Raw genomic sequence first — 7043 nt, 5'->3', positions numbered from 1 at the left:
CAAACCTGCCCTGGCACAGCCTCATGCCAGATCCTGAGGCTCAGAGGGCTGTTATACTGAGGTTATACAAACCCTTGTTTGTGACAGCAGAAGTGACAATGCTATGGGGATTTTCTTCCTGACTACTGCTTCAGGAATTTTGAACTTCCTGATATGACATTTAAAATTGAATCAAGTGAATTTTGATCATTATCTCGTGTTCTTGCTCGGGTGGTTTGAATTGATATTTTGGCTTTTACCCTTCAAGAGTTGAGCATTTCTGTTTCAGTGTCTTTAGTAATAAATGCTTAGTATTTTTTTGGTTTTCGGAGAACCAGCTATTTCATCTACTATCTCTTTAAAAGTGTGTCACTTCTCTGAAATTCGGGCTGTTTGTGTGAAAAATTATTCATCTATTGTGCAGTTGCTGTCATTTTGACTATTGCTTTTAAGTGTGATTGATTCTTAAAGAACAGCTAATAGAGCTCTTTGCCCACTACCCTCTTGTCATTGCTGGAGATAGAAAGAACCTTTTCAGTGAGGGAAACTTGATTTTATTACACCTTGTACAGACTGCCATCAAAACAGAACCAGGGAGCTTGATCCTTCCCTTTCTAATCCCTGTTTTACCTTGGTAATTCCTCCAGCTTGTTTCTATGAGAAAGGAGAGAGGCTCACACAACCTCTGCAGGTGGAAGGATTGGAGCTGCCATCCCTCAAAACACTGCCCCTTAAAATTATTCAGAAGAAAAGCATAAGGATTGTGGGGCTTGCACAGAAACCCTGAGAAGGTAGAAGAAAGTGGTCACATCTCTACCCAAAAAGCCTTTAATTATTGATGAGCTCTACCTGCTTACATAACTCCCATAATGTAAACAGGCCTGCACATCACACAGATTAATGGATTTGTCCTTAGGCCACCTTGGCAAGGCAGGGAGAACTTAAAGGTAAATTTGATGTTAAAGCACAGCCCCCCCGTGCCTTAAGACATGGAGGTGGAATACAAGTGCTTTAATCCTGGCAGTGCAGTGAGAATTGCCAGCCCAAAGCTCACAATGGCCATGATTTTGATCGTGATGTTTCCCTGATGCTTTTAACAATCTGTTTCAGCTTGTGTTCAGAACTGCCTCTGTCGGAGCAGGGCTTTGCCTGCCCCTTGCTGACACCCCTCTGTGCTGCCTGAGATAACCTCTCCAGAAGTCATGGAGCCAGTATTTATCCTCAACAGGGATTATGCCAGAGGACACAGGTCTCTGTTCTTGCCCAACAGTTCAAAAGAAAATACCTTCCTTCAGTGTTTCCTGTACTTCTGTGAGTCTTCACCTTTGCAGACACCTGACAAAGGAGAAATTGGGATGAGAAATTGGGTACTTCTGGAAAAATGCTGAGAGGAAGAGGAAGCCAAGGCAGGGATGCAGATGGGTGGAGGTGCTCAGAGCAGGAGCAGAAGAAGGAATTGAGCTGAAAAAGTGGTAACTTGGCCTTGACCCCTCATCTAAAGATTGCTAAATTATCAGTGATCACTCGACATAAAGATCAGGGTAATCCCAGACTGCAGAGCCCAAACAGACAGGAATTTATTCACAGTCCAGTATTTAAGGCTAGGGAAAGGTGAGAGTTAGGACACATCTTTGTCCCTAATGTTTTTCTATGGGATAATTTACATGGCTTCCTTGTGGTGATGCTGTGGATCCATTTCTCCTCTGCTGCAAGTTTAGATACTGCAGCTCTGCTTTAGGGGCTAAACAGCCTGGAGTTGTCTTTTTTTACAACTTTACAGCTCTTCTCATGACTCCTTTCAGGTCACCTATGAGCTTTGGGAGCAAGAAAACAAACCCAATTCCCATAAACTTTTAATTCCTAAGCTACCAAATTCTGGTTCCCATGCTGCATTTACTGACCTTTAAGTAAGTAAAAACACGGTTTAAGATGGACAGAATGGTTTATCCCTAAATAATGTATATCTGAATGATATCACTGCTGTGCTCAACACTTAGACAAAACACAAAAAACACCTTCAGCTTAAAGATTTTGGCTGCAACAGCCAAAATACATCCCAGCAGTTTGGGAAGCAAATCCCATTTTCACTGAATATATTGTACACAAAGACCAACTGCTTTCAAACTGGGTTTTAGTACATTGATGTAATTCCTAATAACAGGAGCAGTGTCCTGTGGGGCTGCTGCTTAGTTCAACACACACAGAGTTAAGTGACAGGGGAGGAGCACCTCAGCTGCAGAGGCATCCCCTTTTATCCACAGGGCATCCCCTTTATCCATATCATGCCCACTCCAAGCTCTGCCTGTCAATTTTATATTGCCCTGGCCCAAATTATCAGCTGTAACACTAATTGATGTTAAGTGAATGTTGTCTACCCTACCAGCTTCATGAAATTAAATGTTTCTGTCAAATTTTCCTCTCACGAGTTCAGTACCAATGTGGGGGAAATGCTGTTGCACAAAATGTTCTGCAGTTGTTTAGATCCACAAAATCAACTTCGTAATTGCTGATCAATCCACAGCCTTTTTGCCTGCATGCATCATTGCTGGGGATAAAGAACATTTAGGAGGCAACTTGCTGATGTGATAAAGATGTGATAGAAGCCTCTGACAGCCCTGCAGTGATAACCTTGAGCAGTAAATACATGGTTACAAAAGAAGGTGCTGCTACACTGAAAAGAAAGTTGGCACATGCTATTTTCTATTTCTAACTAAATTATAAAAACTGATCACCTCCCAGTGTCAGGAACACTGCAAACAAGCTCAGCCAGCAGGTTTGGACTGCCTTGGCACCGCTGCTGTAGTAACCCATGATACCATGATATGGGTGCATGCAAATTTGCCTTTGCAAATTGCAGCTGCTCTTTGCATTTATTCAGCCTCTGGCTGTTTTTCTGTGATCTAAAAGACAAATACATTTCTCTGTTAAGAGAAAACATCACGGCATGCTCAAGTGTTAGGGTTAGTTGTATCTTTTCTGGTTATTATTTAGATTAGCACAAGGCTGAAGATCCCCAAGCAAGGTGCAGGATTCTCTTGCACCCAAACACAAACCAAAAGGATTATTCCCATTTCAAGGAGCAAAAGGCTGAGTTGTTGGTAGTCACTGAAAGTTAGTTAAATTGGCCACCTCCAAAGCTATTTCCTACAGGTACTTGAGGCATAACCTCGTTTTGAGCACAGGAGTTACCAGAAGAAGATCAGTGTTGTTCGTGTACCTGAGGCTGCAGCACACTATGGTCATGGTGATGGGATTCACAATTAAACAGCTGAAACCCAGCAAGGAGCAAGGGATTGAAAGGCACTGCCTGGTGACCAAATCCAGTTCCCTGTTATCACATAAAAACATATTTTAGAATTCTTTTAATGAATTTACAAATTTCCTCCACGTTAGTTCTTGATTTTGCTGCTATTGCTTGCATGAGGCTATCCCTGACACTCGCTGCTCAAACATCTGCGTGGCTTCCTTGGGCTGGCTTGTTCTCATGCCAGCCTCTTTTCCTGTGCCAGCATTCCTGGGTGTCCCTGAAATTTGTCCTGTCCCACCCCTCTTTCCATGGTGTGCTTTAAGAGAGCACTCACATAGCAATCCCTCTCTCCTCCCTTACCTCCATCCTGCTGGTTTAAACAAGCCTTAGTTTTGCTGGTCCAAACAGATCAAATTCCTTCTCTTTTCCTGGCTGTTTGGTTCATCCTAATAGTCCTGTTCCATGTCTGCATCATGTTGAATTCTCATCTCCAGCTCTTGAATAGTCAAAATTGGACGAGGTAGCTCAGAAGACCCCCCAGTAGGAGCAATTATTCTTAGTCCCCAAGGTGTCATCCAGCTTTCCATGGCTTTAGATTCCATCCATGTTGTCCACAGACTTCAGCCTCGAAGTAACCTTGTTTTTCCAGCAGGAGATTCTCATTCTCATCAGCCTTTCCCACAGCAAACTCCATGCAGCTGTGCCTATCACTTGTGCCATGGGCAAAGATATTGCTATTTTTTCCCTGAGACTCATCACTGAAAATTCATTAATGAGCTCCCCATAACTGAACAATTCCCCTTTTGACACAACTCACCATTATATCCCTGTTAGCTTTTCCTCCACAGAGAACTGCTTGAGGTTAAACAAGTAATTTTCCACATCTAAGAAATGCTTTGCTGAAGTCTGTAGAGATCAGAGTTTGCATCTAAAAAGTCAATAATAGAAGAAAAATGTTGAGTTAGTTTGGCAAGGTTTAGCTTCATAAACTTTTCAGAACTTTACCAGCATTTCTATTAATCTTTAATTATAGTAAACTTCAGAAATATTTTTGATTTTTGCACAAATCAGGAGGTCAAGTCTAAAAAGCCTGTAACTGCTGACATTGCCTTTTCCCCCGTATATCTAGGTGCTTAATTTATCATTGTCTTGATACTTGAATTAATAAAACATGCTCGGTTTGCAGTACTCAGCCCAGGCAATGCTGATTTTCTTGGAGGGCGGGCTGCCTTTTGGACTGCTGTATGTTCCTTTTGTGTAATTCTTTACAGCAACCTGTGCTTCTCGGACACTTCCCATGTAACTCTTTGTAGGAAATGGGTTTCTCCAGGAGTTAATCACAGAATTAGGAGATGGGGATTCCATCCCAACACCGTTAATTGTTGCTGGATGCGGCCGTGGTGCTGCAGATAAAGAGCCACGTGGGCACGTGTGAAGTATTTAATTGCCGCTTGCTCGCTGCAGCCCCGCGCTCGCTGTTTCCTGGAGCACGGGCAGCGCAATTCCCACGCGCACCACGGTTTTATTTGCATTTAGCAACAAATACTGCTGATGCTAATATCTGCCTCCCCGAAGAATTTTAAGAGAAAGCTTATTAAACCATTTTCAGTTCATCAGCTCCCTGTGGACAGCAGTGTTTAAATCCTGCTGCAGAATATGTAAATATCCGTCTCTATGTGCATGGCAGTATGGGGTTAACTCTGTGGATTAAAAGAGCTGTTCCAGGGCATGTAGAATTCCTTGAGAATAAAGGAAATTAAGTACCTTTCCACTTACCAGAGTTATTACAGTGACAAGGATCCTCTATGCTTCTTAGATATCTAGGATGAGGAAAATAGGATCTGTGTACTGCTAACTTTTAAATAGTTCATTTACTCTTCTAGAAGAACTTAGTCATTAACATTTGAATATTTATTTTTCTTTTAAATCATGGACCCTGATGAGTACTTTTGGAATATATGTTTTAGCATGGGGCATCCCAGAGAAGCTGTGGCTGCCCTATCCTTGGAAGTGCTCAAGGCCAGGTTGGATGGGGCTTGGAGCAACCTGGGATAGTGGAAGGTGTGGAACTGGATGATCCTTTAGGGCCTTCCAACCCAAACTATTCTGTGATTCCCCTTTCTCATGTCCTTGGTCCCAGACTGAAGTCAAACTGAGTGGTGGTGTTTAAACCATATGTTCAGACACCTGAGTTTGACCCATTTTGATTAAAAATGAATCTGGATAAATTCTGGGGAGGGGACCCAACAGGAAGGAAGGAGAGAAAAAACCCCCTTCTTTTTCTATCAAATATAACAAAGGTATCTTAATTTTAAAACATCTGTTTTAGTTCTAAAACAATCTGAAAATCTGGGTCAGGTCTTGCAGTTGCTACTCACTCCAAATATACAGTGCAGTCCATGAGTGTCAGTAGGGGAAAAACAAATACAAAATCTTAGATTTCTTTAATTCTTAGATTTTGGTATTTCCAGTCCCATGAAATTCTCCAGGTTTCTGTTAATAGTTGAGGAACAGATTTACAGTAGGTGAACTGTCAGGAGGAAGAGCACAGACAAATGCTCCTTTATGCTATGGATAAAGCACCTTTCAAAGGCAATAAAAACATCAAGAATAAGGAAAAAAAAATCTTTTTCATTTCATCCTTCCCTCCAAGCCACTACATTAATTAGCTCTCTGACTGATTACTCAGTCAAGGATTTAAAAGATCAATGGTGACAGTAGCCAGGCAGGTAATTTGGAAGAAAAACCAGTAAAGTAATGCTCTAATGTCTTTGGGAGAATGAAGTGTGGTCCAGTTGTGTCAGCAGAACAGACAGAGAGGGAAGTTACACACAGGAACACACTATTGAGTTTCAGTTCTGTGACAAATCACCTGGAAGTGTCTTCCTGGGATTTCATTAGCTCCTAATTGGAAGCAAACAAACAAGGCATTTATTCCTTTGAATTTTAGTATTTTAAGTACCAGTGATGTGCTCAGCGCTGTGTTAGACAAAGGAGGAAGCACAGGCTCACATGGCAGCTCACATCTGAGATCCATGAGCAATTCCAAAGGGACGGGGAAACCCTGAGGAGAATCCGACTTCTGAGCAGTTCTTTTCTTTGATTTATTTCGCGACTGCATTTTCAGTGATGTAGATGAGAGTTATCAGCTTGAACATCTAAAACCCAAATTTTGAGGGGGCTGCCTACCCCGGAGGATAAATTAGAATGATTGAAGTATCAGTGCTGGTTGAGGCTGGAGTTTTACAGGCTGAGGTTGCTGGAGTGTTGTTACTGCCTGCTTTGTGTGATTGACTTCATCCCTTTAGTGTTGCCCTGGCACTCATTGCACTGTGCTATGAACCAACTGAAAAATTCACCAGGGGCAGCAAACCTCTTTTATCACATATTTTAATGGCTTTGGGGGTTTTTTTCATTTATTTGTTTCAATTTTCTTGGAGGACAACTATTTGAAATTTCCTATCCTCTGGATAGATCAGGAATATTTGATAATCAGATTGTGTTGCCTATCTCTGATTGGCCAAGTCTCCAAGGGCTCTCTGTATCTCCTGACTTGATGAGCCTTTAAACACTCCTAGCACGAATACCCCAAATTTGACTTCTCTGACTGCACAAGCATGAAGATACTCTGCTAAATTTTAGAATGAGTTGCTTTTTCAGCTGCTTGCAGGTTTTTCAGGTGGGTATCAGGGTGGCCAAAAGAAGATCACTGTGAACAAGAAATTGGTAAAAACCAAACAAAATAGTTCCTCCTAGAAAATACTTAGTAGTACATGCACTGCTCTGCCAAATAATGGATTGCTCTAAAGTTTCTAAA

Source organism: Aphelocoma coerulescens, chromosome 9, assembly GCF_041296385.1.
Source record: "Aphelocoma coerulescens isolate FSJ_1873_10779 chromosome 9, UR_Acoe_1.0, whole genome shotgun sequence".
NCBI lineage: Eukaryota > Metazoa > Chordata > Aves > Passeriformes > Corvidae > Aphelocoma > Aphelocoma coerulescens.
Note: the sequence above shows the minus strand (reverse complement) of the source record.